General features: G+C 43.0%; 1 protein-coding gene across 1 annotated transcript in view; it reads left to right on the forward strand.

The window, feature by feature from the left end:
• PKIA (cAMP-dependent protein kinase inhibitor alpha) overlaps window positions 1-27,368 on the forward strand; it is a 61,765-nt gene that overhangs the window by 26,539 nt on the left and 7,858 nt on the right. The gene's annotated exons all lie outside the window — the stretch shown is intronic.

A 27,368-nucleotide genomic window follows, 5' to 3' on the forward strand; every position in this document is an offset into this window, starting at 1 on the left:
TCTTTTTACAATTTAAAAAAAAATCCCATTTTTAGTATGAATATTGTTTTTAGGATAAATACTTTAATTGCACTGCTAGTTTTTTAAGAATTATTTTCCCCTTCTTGGGGAATCTATTAGAGTAGGACCAGATTATTGGGTAACCACATCTACTTGCATTTGCTGAGTCTGCTCATTGGATAGATTTTTCATATCCAAATGATACCCTCTGTAAGATTGAGAACGCCACCACAGGCCTAGTGTTCTGTCTTCATTTGGCTGGAGCAGCTCACTATAAACTATAAGGAGTTTGAGGCACAAGTGGTGGTCTCATCCATCCTCCCTGTGCAGGGAAGAGGCCTGGGTAGAGACTGTCGAATTGTGGAAGTCGTCAAATAGCTATGCAGGTGGTGTCGGAGAGAAGGCTTTGGGTTCTTTGACCATGGGATGGTGTTTCAAGAAGGAGAAGTGCTAAAGAGAGATGAGCTCCACCTAATAAAGAGAGGGAAGAGCATCTTCACAAGCAGGCTGGCTAACCTAGTGAGGGAGGCTTTAAACTAGGTTCACTGGGGAAAGGAGACCAAAGCCCTGGGGTAAGTGCGGAAATGAGATACCAGGAGAAAGCACGAGTAGGAGACTGTAAGAGGGAGGATTCCTGTCTCAGACTGAGAGAGCAGGACAATCAATGAGTTATCTTAAGTGCCTATACACAAATGCAAGAAGCCTGGGAAACAAGCAGGGAGAACTGGAAGTCCTGGCACAGTCAAGGAACTATGATGTGATTGGAATAACAGAGACTTGGTGGGATAACTCACATGACTGGAGTACTGTCATGGGTGGATATAAACTGTTCAGGAAGGACAGGCAGGGCAGAAAAGATAAGGGAGTTGCATTGTATGTAAGAGAGGAGTATGACTGCTCAGAGCTCCGGTTTGAAAGTGCAGAAAAACCTGACCATCTCTGGATTAAGTTTAGAAGTGTGAGCAACAAGGGTGATGTTGTGGTGGGAGTCTGCTATAGACCACTAGACCAGGGGGGTGAGGTGAACGAGGCTTTTTTCTGGCAACTAGCAGAAGTTATTAGACCGCAGGCCCTGGTTCTCATGAGAGACTTGAATCACCCTGATATCTGCTGGGAGAGCAATATAGCAGTGCACAGACAATCCAGGAAGTTTTTGAAAACTGTAGGGGACAATTTCCTGGTCCAAGTGCTGGAGGAACAAACTGGGGGCAGAGCTCTTCTAGACCTGCTGCTCACAGACCAGGAAGAATTAGTAGGAGAAGCAAAAGTGGATAGGAACCTGGGAGGCAGTGACCATGAGCTGATCGAGTTCAGGATCCTGGCACAAGGAAGAAAGGAGAGCAGCAGAATACGGACCCTAGACTTCAGAAAAGCAGACTTTGACTCCCTCAGGGAACTGATGGGCAGGATCCTCTGGGAGAATAACATGAGGGGAAAAGGAGTCCAGGAGAGCTGGCTGTATTTTAAATAATCAACCTTGAGGTTGCAGGAAAAAAACATCCCGATGTGTAGAAAGAATAGTAAATAAGCCAAGCTGGTCTCCTGCCGTAACAGTGAAATCCTTGCTGATCTTAAATTAAAAAAAGAAGCTTACAAGAAGTGGAAGATTGGACAAATGACAAGAGAGGAGTATAAAAATATTGCTCAGGCATGCAGGCATGAAATCAGGAAGGCTCAATCACGCTTGGAGTTGCAGCTAGCAATAGATGTTGAGAGTAACAAGAAGGGTTTCTACAGGTATGTTAGCAACAAGAAGAAAGTCAAAGAAAGTGTGGGCCCCTTACCGAATGAGAGAGGCAACCTAGTGACAGAGAATGTAGAAAAAGCTGAAGTACTCAGTGCTTTTTTTGCCTCTGTCTTCACGAACAGGGTTAGCTCCCAGACTGCTGCACTGGGCAGCATGGTATGGGGAGGAGGTGACAAGGCCTTTGTGGAGAAAGAAGTGGTTCGTGACTATTTAGAAAAACTGGATGAGCACAAGTCCATGGGGCTGGATGCACTGCATCCGAGGATGCTCAAGGAGTTGGCGAATGTAATTGCAGAGCCATTGGACATTATCTTTTGAAAACCCATGGTGATTGGGGGATGTCCTGGATGACTGGAAAAAGGCTAATGTCATTCCCATCTTTTAAAAAAGGGGAGGAGGAGGAAGATCTGGGGAACTACAGGCCAGTCAGCCTCACCTCCAGATCCTGGAAAAATCATGGAGCCAAGTCCTCAAGGAATCAATTCTGAAGCACTTAAAGGAGAGGAAAGTGATCAGGAACAGTCAGTATGGATTCACCAAGGGTAAGTCATGCCTGACTAACCTAACTACCTTCTATGAGGAGATAACTGGCTCTGTGGATGAGGGGAAAGCAGTGGATGTGGTGTTCCTTGACTTTAGCAAAGCTTTTGATATGGTCTCCCACAGTATTCTTGCCAGCAAGTTAAAGTAGTATGTGCTAGATGAATGGAATATAAAGTGAATAGAAAGCTGGCTAGATCGTTGGGGTCAATGAGTAGTGATCAATGGCTCCATGTCTAGTTGGCAGCCGGTTTCAAGCAGAGTGTCCCAAGGGTCGGTCCTGGGGTCGGTTTTGTTCAATATGTTAATTTAATGATCTGGATGATGGCATGGACTGCACTTTCAGCAAGTTTACAGATGACATTAAACTGGGAGGAGTGGTAGATATACTGGAGGGTAGGGCTAGGATACAAAGGGACCTAGACAAGTTACAGGAGTGAGCCAAAAGAAACCTGTTGAGGTTCAACAAGGACAAGTGCAGAGTCCTGCACTTAAGACGGAAGAATCCCATTCACTATTACGGACTAGGGACTGAATGACTAGGAAGCAGTTCTGCAGAAAAGGACCTAGGGATTACAGTGGATGAGAAGCTGGATATGAGTCAACAGTGTGCCCTTGTGGCCAAGAAGGCTTATGACATTTTGGACTGTATAAGTAGGGACATTGCCAGCAGATGGAGGGATGTGATCATTCCCCTTTATTCGACATTGGTGAGGCCTCATCTGGAGTACTGTGTGCAGTTTTGGGCCCCAAACTACAGGAAGGATGTGGGAAAATTGGAAAGAGTCCAGCGGAGGGCAACAAAAATGATTAGGGAGTTGAAGCACATGACTTATGAGGAGAGGCTGAGTTAACTGGGCTTGCTAGTCTGTAGAAGACAAGAATGAGGGAGGATTTGATAGCTGCTTTCAACTACCTGATAGGGGGTTCCAAAGAGGATGGATCTAGACTGTTCTCAGTGGTACCTGATGACAGAACAAGCAGTAATGGTCTCAAGTTGCAGTTGGGGAGGTTGAGGTTGGATATTAGGGAAAACTTTTTTACTAGGAGGGTGGTGGAACACTGGAATGGGTTAGGGAAGTGGTGGAATCTCCTTCTTCACAGGTTTTTAAGGTCAGGCTTGACAAAGCCCTGTCTGGGATGATTTAGTTATGAATTGGTCCTGCGTTGAGCAGGGAATTGGACTAGATGACCACCTGAGGTCTCTTCCAACCTTGAGAAGAGCATGCAGTGTATATCAGAGAATATCAGAGAAGGCCTAAGACTTTGGTTCTTGCAGACAGTGTGAAACCCCTTCTCTCTGCCTTTCCTTTCTTTGGCAGGCTGCAGATCAATTAACCTGAGCAGGGTATTTGGAGTATAGCTGGAGTTACTGAGTCCTGCCCTGCATTTCACTTCCTCTGGCTGTGGAAAACATCTGTGCCCCCTGTCTCAGTTCTGTGCTGACACCTGACTCTCCACAAGAACACCAGGCAGTGATACACATTAAAAGGAATGACCAAAAAAAGAGAGACACACAGACTGGGGAATGCCAATAAGACTTTAAGACTATGGGCATTCATTTCTGTCTCCATTATGGCCTAATAACAGTCGGGGTCTCTCTCTCTCTCTCTCTCTCTCTCTCTCTCTCTCTCTCTCTGTTTTGTCATTCCTTTTAATATGTTTCACTTCTGGTGTCAGACCTTCCTATATTGTTCCTGGCCACAGCGGGCATTGTGGGATTTGGCCTCCAGCTTCAATCTACAGGTTGTCTGACCTCATTGTTCCAGATGGGTCAGCAGTGAAGCCTTGTGTTTCTATATCTGCCATGTGCTACAGCATTGATATAGCTTAAACAAAACAAGAAAAAACACACATGCATACCCCTGCCCTCCCAGACAGCAGCGCTAAAAGGTCATGGTGAACAAAGCACCGTGGCGCGGGGGTGTGAGGGGGAAATGAACAACTGACAAGCCAGTGCTTCTCAAGAGCTACATGAAGGAGGTTGCCTCAAAAAGCAAACACAGCTGGGACAGGAGGGAGTAGTGGTTAATGACACTTTAACTGGTGATTTGTAATTAAAGGAGGAGATAAAATATGTCAAGCTCTATGTCCCAGATCACTGAAACCAGTATATTCTATATTGATTCGCAGCATGAGATAGTTGCAGAAGGAATTGGTCTGCCCTATAGTTCTGTGTTGTTGGTTTTTTTTTTTTATTTTTTAAATCTTGAACCAGGGATTTTTTCTGATGGTGATATGATTCTCTGCTAGGCAGTGCTTAGGAGAACAACAGACTATAATAAAAAGACCCCACCCCCTCCTTCTCTCTTTTGATATAGAAATGTGATGCTGTTACTTTAAAGCAGAGGTCGGCAACCTATGGCACACGTGGCAAAGGTGGCACGCAAGCTGATTTTTGATGGCACGCAGCGTGGGCTGAGCTGCTCAGCCCGCCACCACTCTGGGGCTTTCTGCCGCTGGCTCCTGCCAGCTGGGGTCCCACTGCCAGTCCCACTCAGCACCTGCTGCCAGCCTGGGTGAAGGAACCCCAGGCTGGCAGCGGGCTGAGACCCCAGCTGGCAGGAGCCAACGGCCAAAACCCCAGAGGGGCAGCGGGTTGAGCCGATCAGTTGCTGCTCTGGGATTCCAGCTGCTGGCCCCTTGCCAGCCAGGGTCCCCCCCACCGCAGCCCTGCTCACCTTGCACAGGCCCCCTGCCAGACAAGGTCCAGGCCTCCGGCCCTGCTCAACCCTACCAGCTGCCAGTTCCACTCACCTCAGCTACTGATCTGGGGTTCCAGCCACTGACCACCTGCAGTGGGGTCTGGATCTCCAGCCTAGCTCAGTCTCCTTTCCGGCCTGGAGTCCCAGCAGGCCACCCTGGGCTCTGCTCCTGGCCTTGGATCAGTGCTCTGCAACCTCCTCGCTGTGGCCCACTGTCCCCAGCCTGGGACAGTGAGAGTTGCACACAAGGCAAGAGGGGGTGCAGCTTAGCACCCCCATCTTAAAATTGCTAACATCAGACCATTCTGTGTTTGACCCCGTGCCTGCCTTCTATCATGATTTTTCTTTTTTCCTCACTGAGAGTTGAAGGGAACCTTTGACAAAATGGCAGCTCCTAAGAAAGCGAAGCTAGATGTCCGATCATTTCAGCCTGCTTGGACAGACTCATTTGGATTTATTGAAATGAAGGACCGTGCTATTTGTACTTTCTTTTATGAAAGTGTTGTTTGTCGCACATCAAGTGTTCGACATTTTGAAATGAAGCACAAGAAAACCTTTCTTGACGAAGCAGACAAGACTGACTCAATTAAAAAGGCACTAGCAGCCTATAAGAAGCAAAGCAGTATTTTTAAAAGCTTAAGTGTAAGTAAAAATCAAGCTATGGAAGGAAGTTACAAGATTGCACAGTGCATTGCAAAAACAGAGCTGGTTACAGATGGGGAATATATAAAAAGTTTTTCTCAGCCGGCAGAGATTTTGTTCAATGATTTGCCAAATAAAGATACAATCATATCTATAATAAAATAACTGCCTATCTCTGCCAGAACAGTTGAGAGATGCATAAGTGAAATGGCAGAAAAATGTTAAGGAAAAGTAGACTGCCGCATTGAAAGAGACAGCAGTGTTTAGTGTTGCAGTGGATGACAGCCTGGATATAAACGATGTTCCACGTTTGGCAGTTGTTGCACGATACTGTGCTTCCAATGAAATCCAAGAGGAACTTTGTTGCCTAAAACCCCTGCATGGCACAACAAAGGGAGAAGATATACTGGGAAGCTTTTTGTGAACCATTTTGAAGAACGAGGAGTTAACATCAGAAAAATATTTTGTGTGACAACAGATGGTGCTCCAGCCATGGTCGGAAAACAGAAGGGATTTGTAAAGTTACTTGAAGATCAAATTGGCCATCCGAATTTCACTGTGTCATCCATCAAGAAAACCTGTGTGCTAAAATTTCTAATTTGGAGCTTAATAATGTGGTGAAGACAGTCGTGCAAATTGTGAATTTCCTTGTTGCTCGATCTGCTTTGACTCAGACAGTTTCAAGCACTGCTAGAAGAGATGGACAGTGCTTATAACGATATCCCACTTCACAGCAACATTCGATGGCTAAGTCGTGGCAAGGTTTTGGTGTGCTTTGTAAACTGTTTTGATGCAATCATGGCCTTTTTGTCGGAAGAAGAACAAAACTGCCCCAAATTGGATGATGACAAATGACTCTGCAAGCTCATGTTTCTAACTGATATCACCGCTCACCTAAATGAACTCAACCTCTGTCTCCAGGCTGCAGGGCAAACAGTTTTTGAGCTTTATGAAGCCTGGAAAGCATTTGTTGTGAAACTAGCAGTTTTTTCCAGGGATATTCAAACTTCTTCTTTCCGCTACTTCCAACTCATAAAAGAGCTATTGACACGTTGCAATGTGGATGAGATTGGAAAGTACATGCAAGAACTGGAATCAGAATTTTCTGACAGATTTCAAGATTTCCAGCGATTTGACCCAATGTTTTCTTTTCTAATTAAACCTGAAAAGTTCAATGAAAGTGACTTGGATTTGTCTATATTTCACTGGATGGGTGTTGAAGGTTTTGAAATGCAACTCATTCAGTTAAAAAGCTCAGAATTGTGGACATCAAAGTTTGTGGATCTACAGAGCGCACTTGAAGCTACCGAGAGAGATCATGCGGTCTCTATTCTGACCTGCTGGACGTCCCTGCTAGTGAAATTTAACTGTTTGAAGAAAATTGTTTGCAATGCTTTCAGCATTTGGATCCACATACCTGTGTGAACAGGTATTTTTCACACATTAAATCTGTCCTCTGTCCCTCTTGGAGCCGGTTAACAACTGATCACTCAGAAGCCTGTGTGCAGCTTAAAGTATCCAAATACGTGCCAGGCACTGGAAAACTCAGCAAGGAAAAGCAAGGGCAAGGATCATACTAAACTGATAAGATCTGCATTTTAATGTAATTTTAAATAAAGCTTCTGAAACATTTTGAAAACCTTATTTACTTTACATATAACAATTTGGTTATATATATTAGACTTAGAGAGAGACTTTCTAAAAAACATTCATATGTATTACTGGCACGCAAAGCCTTAAATTAGGGTGTATAAATGAAGACTCGGCACACGACTGCTGAAAGGTTGCTGACCCCTGCTCTAAAGAGATGTGGTTACTTGGGTTATGTACTTCTCTGTGCTTATGGTAGAAAGAATGCCTTCAATTTTGCAAATACTGGAATCATTATTTTGTCATCTGGGGTAACTGGCAAGATTTCCAGGGTGACTACTGCCTACTATTATAGTGGCAACCTTAATGTTCCATTAAGTGGTAAAATATTCTTGCTAGAAATGGACCTAAAAACCAGGCATGTTCTAGACAATTAGCCTAGCTAGGACTTCCTGATGAAATAATAAACTGTTGCTTAGCAACAGAATCAGGCAGACTTTAGAATTTAAAGCATCGAGTGAACACATAGGAACAAAAGACAAAAATGGATTGAAACCTTGCAAATGTAAGACTCGGACTAACAGAAGTCTGAGTGTGTGCACAGTGTTTATATATTTATCATAAGATCCTGGATTGAAGAGCTGTTACTAAGTGACATAAAAGCTAAAATACTGTCAAATTGTATCCTTTTATAATTTCTAAAGAATATTTAGAAGAAAAAGAACAAAATCAGATTATCTAGTGGCTGGGGAAACTAATGCAAATGTGAAGTAGAAGTTAAGCTGGCCACAGAAAAATTGTTTAAGAAACTTTGAGTTATTAATGATCCGAACATTCACCAAATAATTCATAAATGAAACATTTATGAAAATATATGAAAGGATTGTGGTTTGGTGACTTAAATATAGTCTCATAACCTTTTAATTTTGGTTTTAAAAACTACATGTCTCCATTCACCAAAATTATACTTGTAGAGAAATGACTTAATTTTATGGATTTCCAAGTAGTACTTCTCTTCGTAAGAGCTGGAAATATGCAGATCCTGCTGAGTGTATTCTTGGGGGAACTCCATATTAGCATGTCAAATATCAAATATGAACACAAGAAACAGGTCTGCATTTAGTACCTGCTTCTTATGTCTGCATAAAGTGATGGAGAATTTCCTTGCCCAAGTTGTAATTTATTTTTATTCAAAGGGGTGTGAGGAAGCAAATGAAATGCCTCCTTTTTGGAACCCATAGCAGCTGATTATTTTGCTGACAAACAAGCATACTGTCTCCGATCCTAGTAGTTTTTGCCATTGTTCCTTTCACTGCCCCAGATGAAACAGATCTCTTCAGCTCTGGGTATTGCAACACATACTTGAATGATGAATCAAAGGGCTGATCTGTGTTTTAAAAGGTCACCAAATGCTATCAGTTGCTTTATGGCACTGGAGTGTTAAGGGGAAACCTGTCCCAAAGACATTTGTATGGAACAAATCCTGTGCTTCTGTAATAGCCCAGTATATAGTTAGGCATGAAGGAAAATGTAAAAACACCAAGAAACTGGAGTGTTCTTCATATTGGATCAATGAAGGTGTTCAAGAGGCCATGCTTTAATAATGCAGAACCATTGCAGCTGACGTTTTAAGATATCTGCAGAATATATGTCGGTTACAAAATTACTTCCTGCACCCAATGGGGTTGAAACTGTGCTGGAAACAAAACTGTGGCTAGCATGGCTTCCCTGACCACTAGGAACAGGTCTTGTATGTCTGAAAATAATCTATAATTATAGACATTCTAGATAAGCATCCAATGGTGCATTTAAGGTATCAGAGAGAGTGGAATTCTGTAGCATGGTTTTCACTCTAGACAAAGAAACTGTGCAGGAACCTTGCTAATCACAAGTGTATTTAAATACGGTTATGGTGCTATAATTTCAACCCTGCAAATTACAAACCCTAATTGTTGTTGTGGACTGTTCTAACTTGCACCTTTTCCCATTCTTAAAATCCTTGTCAATTTTTTCATGAATTGACCTTTTAGATACTGCATTCCTACAGTCCCCTTTGTCAATCTTTGCACCATTTTTAGCACACGCCCGCCTATTGACTTTGCCACTTTTCTGATGCACTCTGGGCCAATTTCACAGAATGCAGGCATCTGGCTTTGTTCTCCTTCTTACGCTGGTGTAATTTGTGAGTAACTCCACTGAATTTAATACACTCGTGAGAGTTGCTTAGAAATAACACCAGTGCAAGTGTGAAAGAGTCAGGCCCATTATATCTTACAGAAAACCTGCATTGTGGTGACTTTAGTTTTCCTTGTGCATAGCTGGAAAGAAAACTGAGTGAAAGAAAAATATATTCTATTAGTGCCAAATCTCAGTCCCAGGGCCCTCAGTGGAAAACCTCTTTTACGACTTCAGTGGAAACAAGATTTGGCTCTTACGACTAGATTGCCTGTTCTAGGCAGAAGCCATATTAAGGGCCAGGCAGAATCTGATTTTTAATAAATAAGGTCCAGGATGTTGTTGCAACCTTTTAATATAATTGTAATTTGTAAATTTAGTGATGTGTACCTTAAAATGATTTTCTATGGTATTAGACTTCTAAGTGGGTCCTCTGCACTGCTTACCTCCTTTGTCTGGTATGATACATAGTTAAGAAACGAAGAGTCTCAGCACTATTGTCTAATTTCTTTTCATTAGCTGTTAGCTTTATTGACATTTTAAGCCAATGGAAAACATTAGCAAGACTCTCTCATATTGATTAAAATAAGATCACACAATTAATGCATGCTAAATCTCTGAAAAGGTATCTGTAACTGGATTTTACGGGAATGAGAGAATGAAAGATTGTATACATTCCTTGGGTTGTCAACAGCTTAAAGAACCTGAATTAGAACTCTTCATACAAGGTGCGTTTGTCTTTGTTAGAAACTACAGCAGCTATAGTAAAGCACTGAAAGATGTTCAGCCAGCATATCCCTTAATTCTGCTGAATAGAAGTTGTCCTGCACTATGGTGCTGTTTCTTTACCTACCCCCCCACCCCCCAAAAAAGTACAAAATGTACTATGTATCTTTCATGTGCTATCTTTATTCTGTCAGCTGTTCGCTCATAAAAATAAAACTGTTTCTCTTTACTTGTTGCCTAAACCAATGGTTCCAACCTCTCTAGACTACTGTATCCCTTTCAGGAGTCTGATTTGTCTTTTGTACCTCAAGGTTCACCTTGCTTAAAAACTACTTGCTTACAAAATCAGACATAAAAATACAAAAGTGTCACAGTGCACTGTTACTGAAAAATTGCTTGCTTTCTAATTTTTACTGTATAATTATAAAACAATTGAATATAAATATTGTACTTACATTTCAGTTTTTTCAGTTGTGGCCTTGCCTGAAGCCCAAGCCCCAGATGGTGAGGCTGAAGCATGTCATTTAGTTTTGTAGCACCCCCTGTTTCGTGGAGCTCTGGGCAGTTGCTCTGCTTGCCAACCCCTATGCTGGCCCTGCACAGGTGATCCCACTAAACTCATCCCATGATCTCTGGGGCTTGAACCCCCAGGTTGAGAAACACTGATCTAGATGAGTTGAATACTTGCTGGAAGACTGCTGCATACCCCTGTCATAAACAGATAGCTAAGGGTTAATGTCTCTTTCACCTATAAAGGGTTAACAAACAGTGACCTGCAAACACCTGACCAGAGGACCAATCAGAAGACAAGATACTTTCAAATATCGTGGAGGGAAGCCTTTGTTTGTGGGTTTGGGGTTTGGCTTTGTTCTCTCTGGGTCCTGGACGGGACTAGAAGTGCAACCAGGTTTTCTGCCAATCTCCCTGCTACAGTCTCTTGTCTATTCAGAATTGTAAGTAAGAGAAGGCGGTCATAGTTTTTTTTAATTTTTTTTTTTCATTTACATATGTGTACTTGCTGGAAGTAGCTTAAATTGTGTTTCTGCTGGAGAAAGTTTCTTTCTATTGTTCATAAGTTGAAAGACCCAGTAACTTTTTACCATCTAAAGTGCAGAGATAAACCTTTTACTTTTTCTTTCTTTCTTATTGAAAGTTTTGCTTTTAAGACCTGTTTAATTTTTTTCTCCTAGTTAAGCTTCAAGGGAATTGTGTCTGTACTCACCAGGAAATTGGTGGGGAGAAGGGAAGGTTAAATTTTCTCTGTGTTAGATTCACACAGCTTAAAGCTTGTATTGCCTCTGGATGAGGGGGAAGGTAACAGTCCTCTCAGTGTGGTGATTCAAAAAGTTGAATCAAGCGATCTCCTAGTGTTCCCAGGGCGGGAAGGAGCTGGGAGGAAGAAGAGAGGGGGAAGGGAATGGTTTATTCCCCTTTGTTGTGAGACTCAGGGAATCTGGGCCTTGGGGTCCCCAGAGAAGGGTTTGGGGGGACCAGAGGGTATCAGGCCCTGGAAAATTCCTGATTGGTGGCAGCATATCAGATCTAAGCTGGTAACTAAGCTTAGGGAAATTCATGCTAGTACCCATATTTTGGACGCTAAGGTCCAGAATTGGGAATTATACTATGACAACCCCCATACATGTATCCCAGTTTAGAACCACTGGCCTGAAGTACTAACACCTGTGCATTTTATACAGAAGAGCAATATGCATCTACAATTGCAAAGATATAGACCAAAGAAGGGGGAAAGGTTTATTATAGGTAAGTATCCATTTGCAGAATAGTGGAAATCCAAGATGAGACAGGAGTAAGATCTATTAGTTATCTAGTCCCTGCTGGTGCAGAATGACTCCACGGTAGGAATGGAAAATTCAAATGGCAGCAGTTGATCCAGGCAGCTGTTTCATTGCTGTTCTAAGATTTCCTTTGGCAAAAAAGCATTTAGAAACTGTCATGCATGATAGTGGCTTGAGGTGATTGGGTTGTCTGCTGCAATTTACAAAAATATTTATTGTAATGTTCTTACAACCAAGGTTCTGGGGTCTTTTTAAGGGTTAGGTTTTGTACCACAGAACTTGCCTTGGTCTAGTTCCTAGAGGATAGTTAGAATACCCATTATATGACGCTTCCCAGGTTTGTGAGGTGTCCTAGTACCACCTACTCTCAGCATGGGGGAGCCTTGTCTGTGCCTGCTGTGTCTCAGCTCCCTGACTCCACTGGCCATGGGCAACACAAGCACTCCCCTCTTAGCCTGCACTGGTTCTGCTGTTTCTCTGCAGGTTAGTGATAGGCACGCTCCAACTCCTGAGCCCTCTGAGCATCTCCCTGGAGTATCCGGGCCCTGGTCAACCGGACATTCGCAGAATCATTTCTCCCAAAGGAACGGTACCCCCATCGCTTACCAGTTCCACCGTAGTTCTGCTTAACATGCAGCGCTTAGATAGGTTTTTAGTGAAAACAAGCAAATCTTTTATTTAAGAAAGAGCAGTAGAAAGTAGAAATACTGGTAACAAAATGGTTACATATAAAATAAAAACATAACTCACATTCTAAAACCTGGACTTTGTTAACTAGTTCCTGTCATGTCTTATAGAGCCAAAGCTCTGCCCAAATCCTTCCAGAATATTAGTCAGGCTTTGCTGTGATCTTCTGTTCATAAGACAAGTCATGCTGTTCTCTTGTCTCCTCAGTGGAAAGATGCATTGGTAGTATACTGGTCTCCCAGATATACTCCAACCATCCACTGTCTTTTTATTTTAAAACAGGATCCCCTCCTGCTGTTTTCTTTCTTTCTTGAAGATTTCACAATCCCTTGATTAGCATTTGGCTCAGTCTGTAGATAAGCTTCCTTTGTGAAGCAGACAATACACACGTGACCAGCCAGAGAGAGGTAAGTGTCTATCCTGTCCACCTGACAGGAACATTTTTTCATCTTCTGGTGACCTGTCTTAACTTACATACCTAAAGTGCCTAATTTTTCAGTATAGACCCACAATTCCTTAAATATTATTCATACATACATTTTGCAAAGATTATGATGACCAGTGAGCTATGCTACTAACTCTCTGTAGAGACCTGGTGAATTATTGTACATCTATTTGACTTAGAGGATCCCTGTTACAATGTATGGAGACCAGAAACTGATTACAACTGAAAAAAAGGAGACCCTTTTTTATTCCGGTACAGGTTCATGTAGACCACTAAGTAGCCTCCATCTTACACCTTTCTTCCCCGCCCTTCCCCCTGCGCCCCCTGAAATCCTCTGGAGTGTCCTCAGTAATGACTTTAGGGCTTCTAACAGTAAATAGCTATTCTCAGATTGGCCACCAGTGGCAATATGCATAACAAATACCTGCAATATTACACGCCTCCCCCTTTAAATTATTAATAAACTTAAAACATTAATATTAGGGCTGTCAAGCGGTTAAATTTGAAAATGTAGAAAAACATCCACAAATTTAGTAAATTTCAATTGGTATTCTATTTAACAGTGTGATTTAAAACTGTGATTAATCGCGATTAATTTATCTCAATTTTTTGAGTTAATTGCATGAGTTAACTGTGATTAACCAACAGCCCTAATTAACAACATTATAACAACAAGGTTTGGATGGACTACTTAATCTTCAGGCAATTGCAAGGGATTATTCTGCCCTTTTCTAGCGTAATTGCCTTATTACTACAAGTCCAGTCCTGTCTCTAAATTTGGGAGATCTTCTGGAGTGGTACAGTGGAAACACCTATAGTCTTTGATTACTAGCAGATGCAGAAGAGCTTTTTGTTGATAAAACTGTCTCTGCAGGCTTAACTTCCAAGTCTGCTGTAGTGGTTGGTACAGGGTCCTGAGCAATCTCACTATTTTCTGGATGCAGTGGTTGGATAGTCTGGTGACTCCATAACGCCTTGTACCTTAACCTATCTGAATGAGAATTCTTAACTCCTCATGGTGCTGCAGACAACACTTATTGTGATGTCTCCCATCTAGTAAATCAGTCACCCAAGAAAGTGGTCCTGCCTATGCTATGATGCAACCTGATAATTTTTGCAGTAGCCCTCACTAGTTAAGAATATATACTGCATTACCCACACCTCATACATCATAATATAACTCTTGTGTTGCCTGCTTTTCCCTCGTGTTAGCAGCTTGAGCGGAGTGTAGAGTCCAGATTGTATTCTTCGTTTCCTTCCTTCTGAAGGTAACTTTTTCTGTTGTGGTTTGTGGTGTCATGCAATACTGGAAAAGCAGCCTCGTCGGCTTGGCTTCTATGCTATCATATGCCATCTTCTTTCTTTCCGTTTCTATGATTTGCACAGCCAGCTCCATTAAATCAGTGGTTCTCAAACTGGATCAAGACCCCAAAGTGGGTGGCGACACCATTTTAATGGGTTGCCAGGGCTGGCTTAGACATGCTGGGGCCCAGGGCCAAAGCTCAAACACCAGGCCCAAGGCCAAACCTGAGAGCTTCAGCCTGGGGCAGCAGGGCTCAGGTTATAGGACCCTTGCCTGAGGCTGAACAAGCCCTTGGGCTTTGGCGCCCCTGCCTGGGGCAGTGGGGCTCTAGTGGGATCAGGCTTCAGTCCCCACTCCTGGGGTCATGTAGTAGTTTTTGTTATCAGAAGGGGATCGTGGTGCAATGACATTTGAAAATCCCTGCGCTAGGCCATTGAAAGAAGGGTGGTATGGGGCAGTTCTATTGTGTGTGCGGTTTTTTTTTTGGTTTTGTTTTGTTTTAATACATTCCTGAAATACAGCACTACTGAATAACAAGTTTAGCACGGCTAGTTTACTTACTGGAGATATGATTATCTTGGACCCTAATAATAAGTACGCAGCCTGGACATTTACAGACTTCTTCTGGTTGTAATAAAGTTAGATTTCTGTGCTTACCCTCTTTTGTCTAGTGATTTTGTAATCATTCTCTGCACTCAAGACAATAATGAATCTCTATCTTTTTATCTGTGCTGTGTTGATTAGAGAAGTAAAGAGGATGGTTTCTGTAGACTGAGGTACTTCGGATGGGCTATCTGACAAAGGAAATCTACTCCGAGTATGCACATTACCCAATGCTTTTCCAGGTTTTATAATCAAATTCGTAGCCATAAACTGATACGTTGAGAGACCATCTCTGAATTCTGGCAGATGCCATAGGTAAGGATATGTTTTAGTCACAGGTATTGTTAGAAAAAGTCATGGGCAGTAAACAAATATTCACAACCCCGTGACCTGCCCATGACTTGTACTATATACCTCTGACTAAATCTTGGGGGGTGGGAGAGGGGTGGCCCGGAGGTGCTGCAGGTACTCGGTCGAAAAAGGACCCTGGTGGCTCTGGTCAGCATTGCTGATGGGACCGTTTAAAGGTCTGGTCCGCAGCGCTAAGGCAAGCTAAACCCTATCTGTCTTGGCACCACGCTGCATCGCGGAAGCAGCCAGCAGGTCCAGCTCCTAGGCGGGGAGCCGTGGGGCTCCGCATGCTGCCCCTGCCCCGAGTACTGGCTCTGCACTCTTGTTGTCTGGGAAGCAGCTAATGGGAGCTGTGGGGGGAGGGGGCAGTGCCTGTGGGCGAAAGCAGCATGCAGTGTCTTCTTATTCCACCTCCCCCTGCCTACTAGCGCTGGACCTGTCATATAGGTAAGAGTGGGAACTTCTTTAGCCCAAAAACCACAGCTAGCCATTTTCATTCTAAATGTGAATACTTTTTTTCTGCTGAAATTAGTGACCTTGATATATAATTGATAGGACACTCGGATCCATCGGACATTCAGTGAGCTAATACCACTTTTTGCCCCCACTCCCGCAACATGGTGAGACATCACAAAACAGTACTACTTCTAATAAATTAAACAGTTTTGATGACATTAGCGATTTCTTTGCTTCTGCAAAAACTATTTTTTTGTTTTTGAGCCCACTGGAATTTTATCCCTTCTGTAACAGTTTGTGTAATGGAGCCAATACGGATACTAAGTTGGATAAAATTTTACCATAATTTAGCAGGCCTAGAAAGGATTTCGGTTTGGACACTGACTTTGGTGACCTTGGTAATCCCTGTACCCACTGTATTTTCGGTAATGGCCTGTACCTTCTCCTCTACTGAGTGTAAGCCAGTTGCATTAATGTTGTGTCCCAGATAAATGATAGCAGCCTGAAAAATACTTTTCCCTCTTAAGACACATACCTGTGTCAGCCAATTTTTGCAGTACCCAGTCGAAGTTCCTACATATCACAATTCCCTATCTTGTTCTGATCAGGTCCCCTTGTCTTCTCCATGTCATGGGCCATGAGTGGGCTGTCCCTTTTGAGACTCTTTTCCAAGTCTCATAGTGCACCCTTTTCAAGTGGCAGGCTTGTGCCTCCATTTCTCTTTGAGGTAGGATCCAGCTGTTTTTCAAGTAGATCTCCCAGGTTACATCATGCAGTCCCAGCAGGCTTGACAAATGCAAGAGTTTCCCTTTGGGAGCCTGTGGACAGTAACACAGAAGCAGTTGCTTCAAAACCAAAGTTTGATTTATTTGCCATAAGGTGCATAGCATTCTGCAAAATGGATTTAAAACAGAGGTTCCTCTGACAACAATTTGCTCTACCTCCTAAGCAAGCCCTTCATCAATGCTGTTTAACGTTTTTATCAATGACCTGGAAGAGAACGTAAAATCATCACTAATAAAGTTTGCAGATGACACACAAACTGCAGGAATGGTCAATAATGAAGAGGACAGGTCACTGATTCAGGGCAATCTGGATCGCCTGGTAAGCTGGGTGCAAGCAGACAATGTGTTTTAACATGAGTAAATACAAATTTATACATCTGGGAACAAAGACTGTACAAAGAATGGAAAGGAGTAACTCCCAAAAAGATTTGCGAGTTAGGGTGGAAAATCAGCTGAACATGTGCTCCCATTGTGATACTGTGGCCAAAAGAGTGAGTATGATCCTGGAATACATAAACGGAGGAATCTTGAGTAGGAATAGAGGTTATTTTGTGTCTGTATTTGGCACTGGTGTGACTGCTGCTGGAATATAGTGTCCAGTTCTGGTGCCCACAGTTCAAGAAGGGTGTTTGATAAATAAGAGAGGGCTCAGAAAAGAGCCATGAGGATGATTAAAGGATTTGAAAACATGTCTTATAGTGATAGACTCAAAGAACTCAATCTATTTAGCTTAACAAAGAGAAGGTTGTGGGGCGACTTGGTTACAGTCTAAAAGTACTAATTGGGAAAGCAAATATTTAATGAGTCCTTCAATCTAACTGAGAAAGATACAACATAATCCAATGGCTGGAAGTTGAAGCTAGACAAATTCTGACTGGAAATAAGACACAAATTTTTAATGGTGAGAGTAATTAACCATTGGAACAATTTACTAAGGGTCGTAGTGGATTCTCAATCACTGACAACTTTAAAATCAAGATTGGATGATTTACTAAAAGCTCTGCTCTAGAAATTATTTTGAAGAAGTTCTGTGGCCTGAGCCACATATGATCTCAGGGATCCCAGCTAGCCTTAGAATCTATTATTAGTTCATGTGGCAAATATAGTCCCAGAGGCTTGCTGTTGACTGGAAAGAGCTTACAGGAAAGCTGAATCTTCACTGAATTTTATTTTAAAAACATAATTGTACAACTCCTCTATTGCTTGCATAGTATTAAGGATAGGGTTTTATGTTCCTATATGAAAGCTGAATATAGATCATTATTTTTCAGTGATGCTCAGATCATGACACAAAGTTTACCTTCCAAACCTTGAGAAATTTTTTTAATAAAGCTGAAAAATCCACTCTTAGTTCTCAGCTGTGTGTGTGGAGGGAGAGAGCAGGGAGGATTGTGTCTTGGAGGGTTTTATATTACAGTAATTTTTAGTGCAACAAAACTACCATTTCCTGCTGCCGGTAACACATGCCAAATCCTACACTGAAGTTACTATTCACAGGGTTGTTGTGTTTTTGCTTTCATTTTGTTTCTTTTCTTTGTGATAGTACAGTAATGGAAACACTGACAAAACATGGATGTGAGGCAATAACAGGTTAAAACAATAGACTTTCCAATAGAGGGGCCAGTCCCTGAAACAGGTTTAATTCAAGCACCAGGTATACTACTGGTCTGGTTAGCTTCTGGGCATTGATTTTTAATGTGCATTGAAAAGTTCAGTGTTATGTGGCATAATTTTATGCTTTCACTTCCAGATTCTTGAGAACAGCAGTAAAGTCCTTAAAGTCAATAGAAGGTTTTGTCATTGACTTCAGTGGAGTCAGGATTTTACACTACAGTTCAACTAAATGTCAGGCTGTGTTCCAGTTTTTCCAGTAGAACCAGATTGCATTGAAGAAAAATGTAACACACATTGCTAGGAAATCTTGGGGATACAATAAACTGTATATAAAAGAGTGATTAATATTAACCCATAAATTGGGCTAGTGAGATCAAAGGATGGAAGCAGAGAGACTTGTCAAGAAGGTATTTGAAGGAACAGCAGTGAAGCACCTATTCTGTGCACCTGCTAATGTATGTTGTAATGGAGCTCCTCTTCTGTTCCCCCAGCAGATCTTAGGAAGTCTCCTCTTCTGCCTGAATTCCTGGGGGTCTGATTCTGCTCCCTATGACACTGAGTTGCTCCCGTGTGTGTGTGTGTGTGTGTGTAAGCTGTTGTTTCCAGAATTTCAGGTGACAGTATGTGAGCATTCTTTGTTTATAGTTTTTTTTTTTATCTTCATCAGATTCACTAGACTTGTGTAATAAGTCTTAATTTAATGAGCTTTAGTTCCCCACCCCAATAACAAAACCTATAAAAAGTACAATTAGATACATTATGCCCCATCAAATCTTGAGCTGTAACTTGATCCTACTATGGAGAAGAATGGAAGAAAGATCACAAAATCTAAGCTTGGTTCAGAGAGGTCTTCTTTAAATTAAACATTTTGTAACTGTTAGTGTTTTCAGGAAGTATGGGGTATGGAGAAGGGGAATTAATTAAAATATTGCATTGTAAGAGTTAATCTGGAAGACTTTGAACCATGAAAATCTGAATTTGAAATGGCCTTTGAAAGATCTCCTGGTTGCAACTGTAATGATAAACTCATTACTAGTCTTTCCATGCTAAATATTAGTGCTATCAAATACTTTAGTTATATTTTTATTATGTTTTCATTATTTTGTTAGTAATTGTTGTTGAATTGAGTCCAGCAGAAAATGTTACTGAAAAATGTCAGGAAATTATTCAATAACACTGGGTAGCAGGCTATTCATAAACATTTCATCTTTAAAGAACCTTTAAAGTTAAGGGATGAAATTTTGGCCCTATTGAAGGCAATGGGAGTAGAATCAGGATTTTTATCCAAGGAGACAGGTTAATGCAGTTAGGTAAGAAATTAAAATCATGTTTCATGAAATATTTATGTATATACTAAAAGCCAGATTCCACTCATCCCAAAGAGAATGAAAAAAGGGTTTTTAAGGAGGAATGGTACTTACTTGGTGGTTGCACTAAATAAATCAGACTTCCAGTCATCAAGCCATCACTGTGAAAGGAGATTTCTATAGTGATGTCACTGAAATTCCAAATTTAAGGTACCATCTCATGATTCTGCCTAAAATGCCAACACAAAACAAAATTGTGTTTAGTGACACTAAGGAGATTATACAGGCACAAAAATTAGAAGTTGTCAATAAATATTGCAGCATATATATTAGGAAACCAAGCCTATTGATCAAAGACTTCATTTCTGTGGGGTTTAAAAAAAATCTTCTCAGGAGTACCTTTATTACTAGTTTATATACAAGAAATATATTTTCAATATAATACAGTAACTCCTCGCTTAACGTCATCCTGGTTAACGTTTTGTTACGTTGCTGATCATTTAGAGAACACGATTGTTTAAAGTTGCACAATGCTCCCTCTTGTTGTTTGGCAGCTGCCTGCTTTGTCCACTGCTTGCAGAAAGAGCAGCCCATTGGAACTAGCTGGTGGAGGCTTGAAACCAAGGTGGACCGGCAGCCCTCCTACCAGCTCCCCTAAGTTCCCTGTGCGCAGCTGCCTAGCAAGTTATCAACTGCTGGCAGTTCAGCTGTCCCTCCCCCCGCTGCCTTGTGCTGCTCCTGCCCTCTGCCTTGGAGCTGCTCCTGGGAGCCTCCTGATTGCTGTGCGGAGGATGGGGAGGAAGAGGGGTGCTAATGTCAGGGTGTCCCCTCTCCCCCTGCTTCTGCCCCCTGCTCCTTTACCCCATCGCCACGGGCTGGGAGGAGGAGGAGGACATGACAGGGTTCAGGACAGAAGAAGCTTTCTGGCAGCAGCTTCTGTCTCAACTTGCTGATCTACTTAAAAGGGCAATGTACTTAGAGTGGGGTAAGCGTACTTAAAGGAGCAATGCGCATCTCTCACACACTGTGTGTGTCTGTCTCTCTCTCTCTCTCTCTCACACACACACACACACACACACACACACACACACACACACGGTGTGTGCCTCTGTTTCTCTCTGCCATGCTATGTTTCCTCCCTCCATTCATGTTGTCTTGTAGAGTGTGAGGCTATATTAACTACAATGTGTTAACTATTGAGGGCTCAGCGAAGTGCTAGTTCATCATTTAGCAGTAAGGCATTCCCTGGGAAATATCCCTCCCTCTTCCACCTTCTGATTTCACCGCCTCAGCCAAGCTTCTTACTCATCATTACTCTGTACAGTATTAAATTTTTTGTTTAAAACTTGTACTGCGTGTATGTGAGTGTGTGTGTAGTCTTTTGTCTAGCAAAAGAAAATTTCCCTGGAACGTAACCCCCTCATTTACATTCATTCTTATGGGGAAATTGGATTCGCTTAACATTGCTTTGCTTAAAGTAGCATTTTTCAGGAACATAACTACAACGTTAAGCAAGGAGTTACTGTATGTGTACATTTTAAAATGAGAATTCAGAAGTGTTCATGTTATATGCCTTGTGAGATACTCCTGGTGAGATACTCCAAAAGTTTATATTCTTTTGTAACTCTAGAATAACATGGAAAACACTCCTGAATTCTCTGTAATATAGTACACATTTATTTTTTTTATATCGATATATAAAAAAGAATGTCATGTAGTCATTACTTGAAGGTTCGCTAGGAAAGCTTTGAGGAGCCCACTACTGTTCTGCGTCCTGATAGCACGCAACATTCCCCTACATACCAGGGAATTTTTTTTAATTTCACTTGCTGCCAAACCCCATTAATATCTGAACATGTGAAATAACCCAATACCTGCCATCAGAAAAGAGGTCTTGTCACAGTGTGAGCTCAGCATGTATGGGGTTGAAGCCATAAGCTCTCACCAGCACCTGAGTCAGGGGTCACCTGAATGCCACCTGGAGGCAGTGCCTCCTAGAAGCGGGACTGCTTGCTCACACCTGGGAAAGAGCTGCTGAGAGTAGAAGGGCTTTCTGGCAGTACAGCCAGGATGGTGGCAGGCTAGAGAAGCTTGCCAGACTTTAGGCAAAGTCCCTCGAAAGAGGGAAGCAGAGAACCCTATACCAAGGGCAGCCATGCTGCAGTCCCTGGAACAAAGGCTGTAGGAACCCTAGTATCTAGGGGAGAGAGAGACCTAAGCCTAGCAGGGCAGAGGGGCATTATTTATGATGCCCCACTTGTCAGGGAGGGAACCTTAGTATCTGGGAGCACAAGCAAACGTAGGCTATAGAACTGGAATGACTTAATAAAACAAATCTGGGAGGGGAAGCATTAAATAAACTCCTGGGTTCATGTGAATTGATGGAGAACCAGGAGAAGAAACTGAGGTTAGGGTGACAGCTGCCATGATGTGGGAGTGGCCTGTTCTAACTGTACTCAACAGTTGGCCTGGTGTTTCAGGGTTACTGAATGCTTTCCACTCTAGTTTTGTTTAGGAGTGCTGAGTATCCACAGCCCCTACTGAATAACTATTTTATGGTTAATATGTAAATAATGACCTTACAGGCAAAGCTAATCCAAGGCCTAGGGAGAGGATGTACTCTAGTTATAGAGGTGAAATAAAGACTGTGTCTATGTATCTCCTGACACCTAATTCCTGGAGTGGTATGGATGTTCATGTTGGAAGAAACCACCTTCCTGTTTGTTGTCATCTAGTAGATCTGGTGGATAAAGGCCCTCTGAAGGAAGGAAATGGAGGTCCTTGGATTCTGGCAGTATGAGCTGTAGATCAGTAAATCCGGCGAGGCAGGAGGTGCTAGAGTAGTACCACTGTGAAAGATGGCCACTTTTCACTAATTTCTTCCCATGACAGACAAATCATCCTAGTTTCTAAATTCTGAGGGAAAGTTAAGGGTCGCCCTTTAAAACTATGAGCCATGTTTGCTCTAGAAATTGCCATAACTGGTATGCGGGGGTGAGGATATTGCAAACACCTGAGGCAAAACACAGTTGAAAACATTCTGAATGAAATTGAGCAATAGTGTGTACTTCATCAATTTGTGAGCAGATCCACGGTGATCAGCAAAGTGATGTACAGCTTTCTGCAGAATGAAAGAATGCTCCTTCTGGCAGTGTGCTGCTGCTGCTGCATTTAACAGATTAAGGCAACATCCTGGCAAGAAACAATTGCTGTGTAGACTTGGGACTGATGCTATATTAGCATCAAAGTTCAAACTATTTGTTTTTGAGGAGCAGCTCCTGTGGCTAGATACTTACTCATTGGCTTTGCACTTAGTCTTCTTGAAACCTGCCCTAAATAAAAGAACCAAACAGTTATTACTTAAGGTGCATTAAAATCAAGTAGTAAATCTCTGTCTTGTCATGTCAAGTTTGACATGTTTTGGAGGAAAACACAGGTAAGTCTAAAGTCTTGTGTTGGATTTTAACCTGACCTTTGGCTGGTAATGACACCATTATCATCATCCCCACCCTATATGCTTTTAATCCATTTATTTATTTTGTTTTAAAAAAACACATTTGCAGATTGGGGCTGAACTAAATAGTAAATTCAATAAGTTATTAAACGGCTTCAGTCCTATATCCTGTCATGGATTAATGTGAAGCCCAAGAAAGCTTTGGTTAACTGAAAGGCATAGCACCATTCTGTGTATACCAGTAAGCTTTTCGTCACTGCTGACCTCTTTTAATTCCCTCTTTCTTCACAGCAGGTCTCTTGTTTCATAGGTCTCATTCCCAGGAGTGAAATTATGTCAGCCATTCAGCATTTGGCGTGTGACACGGTGTCACTAGTTCATTCTCAGAAGCATCATAGTCTCGAAATTCTTTGTGGATAAGTCACTCTTACAATGATATTCAAGATGGCTATATTTAGCCAGATAAAATATTGTACATGGCCCCATTTCCCTGGCTTCTCAAATAGCTCGTCAGTAGATTCCAATATGGCACACTAGGCTGATTAACTGACTCTGGCTGTGCGAAGATGGAGGGAGCTAAGGAATGAAAACAAAAGCGAAGATGGAGGGAGCTAAGGAATGAAAACAAAAGCAGGGTGGGAATGGACAAGATTTGTGAGGATAGTGTGTGTTTGTTTTTAAAATGAATGGGCATTTAGAAGACAATGAAAATACAGAGTTTTAGAGGAGAAGTTGTTGAATCTTTTTGTATTCTAAAGGATTGCATAATATTAGTATTGGCTTGTAGAAAATACTTCATAGTAAACAGTAGTAACAGATGCTTTACGTTAACAGTAATATGTCAATGAAGATTTTATACGTACTTGAGAACCGTTGGCATCAGCTGCTGTAACTTCAGCTACTGGTAGTTAAATCTTACCACTGTGTGTGAATATTTTTACAGAGAGAGAGCGTACGCTGTTTCCTTTTTGACAATGTCATTTTTTTTGTAATATACTAACCCAGTGAAGCTCAGCTCGTACTTAGCATCTGTTCTTCATAGCGTCTTTGGCACAAGGCAGTCAAGTGAAATGCCTGTGGTCCTAAAGAGTCAGTTGCATTTAAGATCTTCCTGGTATATGATTTTTGTGCAACCACTGAACTACACCACCTGATTCAATCTGAGTGTTTTCTTTTAAGTCTATAGCAGCCAGGGAGGTGACTGTAAAAGGAAACATCTACAGTTACGCTGTTACCTGCACACTCTAGGGCAGCAGTTCTCAATCTTTAGCAACCCGAGGACCCCCATTTTGATTTAAAATTTCTCAGGAACCCCCAAGCCCCCCCTCAGCCCTTGCCCTGCCCCTTCTCTAAGGCCTCGCCTCCACTCACTCTATCCCCCCTTCCTCTCTCACCCACCCTCGCTCACTTTCACCAGGCTGGGGCAGGGGGCTGGAATGCAGGAGGGGCTGAGGGGGACAGCACTTACCTTGGGTGGCTTCCACCCAGCACAGTCTTCTGACAGAGGCTCCTAGGCAGAGGATGGCAGGGGGAGCTGCGGAGTTGGCGCTTGGGGCGGGGGCAGCACACGGAGACCTCCTTGCCCCACCCCCTGGAGCTGCAGAGATGTTGCTGCCTGCTTCCGGGAGGGGCACAGAGCCAAAGGCCCTGCTCCTTCCCCTCCCTCTCAGCGTCTCCTTCACAGCTGTTCCCTGGCATGAAGAGGAGTTTCTCAGCGGGACCCGCAGACCCCCTGGAGTACCCTTGGGGACCCCCAGTTTGAAAAATGCTGCTCTAGGGCACCTACAGTTACCCTTCCATAGGCTCAAGACGTAGCCTTACACTCTGTGAGTTTGCAGGGTCTTTGACCAGCGAAAGTGCCTTACACAGTAATATCCTTAATCTCTATTAACAATCACCAAAACCGAATGCACACGCTAAGCATACCATGCTCACTACTCCCAATAAGGCAGACAAACTTTTCCTGCTGGCCAGTGAGGATCAGGTTGTCTGGGGACTCCAGCTTGTACACAATAGAGCTGGCAGGGCGTTGAGGTCTGGCAGCTCTGATCTTGGGCTGTGTTCTGGAGTCAGTTCCAAAGAACTTCCTTTTGGACCCCCGTTTATATTAGTTATATAATAGACAGAAACAATCAAAGAACCAGGCACAAGCCATAGAGATGAAACAATAGAGAAGTAGGGATCATAAAGGGCAAAAGAATAAAATAGTGGAGATTTCACACCGACAACTGTTGATAAGCGATTCCTTGCCAGACAGAATGCTATCAAACAAAGTGTCTAAACATCTTAAGATTTGTTTCTTTATCTGGTGAAGGTGGGCACTGTTAGGACAGGCTCTCCTTCTTAACAGCCCAATATTACATTACTTTAATGTGAGGATGTGACTTTCTGGTTCTTGGCTCCTGGCTGCTGCTCTCTTAATATGACTGCAGAAAAAGGCCTCAGACCTTACAGTGCAGAGAAGGAAAAAAAACATGTATGCTGTGACAGTAGTGTTCAGCCCTGTGCAAGACACAGAAGGTAGTCCCTAACGTAAACACATTGTGATATCTAGAGAAAGGGTTTCTCTTTAGGGCATTATTTACCCCCCCCCAAAAGTCTTGGTAATGGATGAAAGTATTTTTTGCTGTATACATTTTCACTAAGTAACTCTTTGCTCAGTCCTGTGGAATTGGTGATATACTTTCACCCACTTAGCCAGGTTTAAATTGGCATCAGGGACCCAATTCTTCCCTTGGTGGCTTCACTGGAATAGCACTCATGTAAATGAGGGCAGAATTTGGCCCCATGTGCACTGCCTTTGGTCAAAGCATACTCTATTCCTGAGGGCATTCTGTGCCAAAAAATTTAAAATTCTGCTTATTTTATTTGTCAAATGTGGAGGTTCTAGCATGGCATTGGGGAGCACAGGCCACAGGCTGCATGGTGGTGGTGCACGGTGGTGTGGCTGCACCCAACCCTGGCACAGTGCAAGGACTGGGCCTGGCCCAGAAACACCCAGGGCCCTACTCCTCTGTACCAGGTTCACCAGGTGTGGGCAGGCAGGCTCAGCAAGGCAGGATCCAAATGTGGAGGGGTTTAGTGTGGAGGATCCAGGTGTGGGTTGAGAGGGTTCTGTGTGGGGCAGTCTGAGTGCAGGTGGTTCAGTGAGGGATCTGGGTGCAGGGGGAGGGAGGATCTGGATGCACAAGGGCTTGTTGGGGGAGGGTTCTGGATGCATTGGTAATGGGACTCTGCAAGGGTGTGTGGGTGGGATAGAGCTCAGCAGGGAGGTCTCAGTGTGGGGATTTCAGTGGGGGGGTCCAAATGCTGGAGAAGTGGGGCTCAGTGGGGTTGGGATCCAGGTGCAGCTGATTGGGGCTCAGTGACTCATTAAGATGTTCCAGATGCAGGGGGAGTGGGCTTGGCAAGGGAGGTTCTGGGTACGAGTGGAGGTGAGACTTGGCTGGAGGGTCTGGGTATGAGGGAGTCTGGATGCACAGGGCTTGGGCGGATGGGGGAGCAGCTTCCTCCTGCTGCAGCTGAGGAGTGATGGGTGCAGGAATCTTGCGGGGGCAGGAGTGAGGGAGTTTGCAGAGCTTCCTAAAGTGAGGGGAGACATCTAGGGGTGAGTCTGACATGGTCCTGCAGGGAAAGAGGAAGTCCCGTCTTCCCCAGCCCAGCCGGGACCAGCAGCTGAGCCCGGTGTAGGGTAGGAGCCACCAGTTGGGTGTTCCCCAGTGTCCTACCCACTGCCTCACAGTGATTTGCTTCTCTGCTGGCTGTCCTAAGCACCTGAAACATACTTCTTAGGGAAGGTCGCATGATGGCTCTTGTGGCTTCCCTGTCAGAAAGTCATTTTTCTGCAGTTAAGCAGTCAAATCTGTGGGGGACATAAATTCTGTGCATGTGCAGTGGCACAGAATTCCCCCAGGAGTAATGCTCCTTCCCTCTTCTTCGTGGATCTTCGTGCTCCCTTTTCTTTTGAGTACTGGTGTAGCAGACTTGACTTGTCTGAAATTTCATTAATGAAAGTTAGCTATCTAGATCTCCACAGGAAGCTTTAGGTGAGCATGCTAACGGAGTTTAGGCATGTAAAAGCAATATGATTGTCAAAAGGAAGCCTACAAAATTTAGTGATTTTTCAAGAACATTCTCCCATAAAGGGAAAGGAGAAGAGAGGTATTGAACCATGAGGAGATGATGAAGATCAGATCCTCAGTAGGTGTAAATCAACATGACTCCACTGACTTCAGTGGGTTTATTGCAATGCATTGACTTTGGAGCCGATACCACAGCAAGGCAAATTCACCCATGAAGCTCTAGTGGTATATACAGTACCAACATTATCAAAGCACAACCTCTGCACTGCAGGGAAGAACATTAAACGTGCAGAAACAAAGCAGAACTTCACTAATTCAAATTCTTAATTCATGTGCCTTGTATTTCATGCAGAAAAGAAC

The sequence above is a fragment of the Gopherus flavomarginatus genome, chromosome 2 (genome assembly GCF_025201925.1).
Source record: "Gopherus flavomarginatus isolate rGopFla2 chromosome 2, rGopFla2.mat.asm, whole genome shotgun sequence".
Taxonomy (NCBI): Eukaryota; Metazoa; Chordata; order Testudines; family Testudinidae; genus Gopherus; species Gopherus flavomarginatus.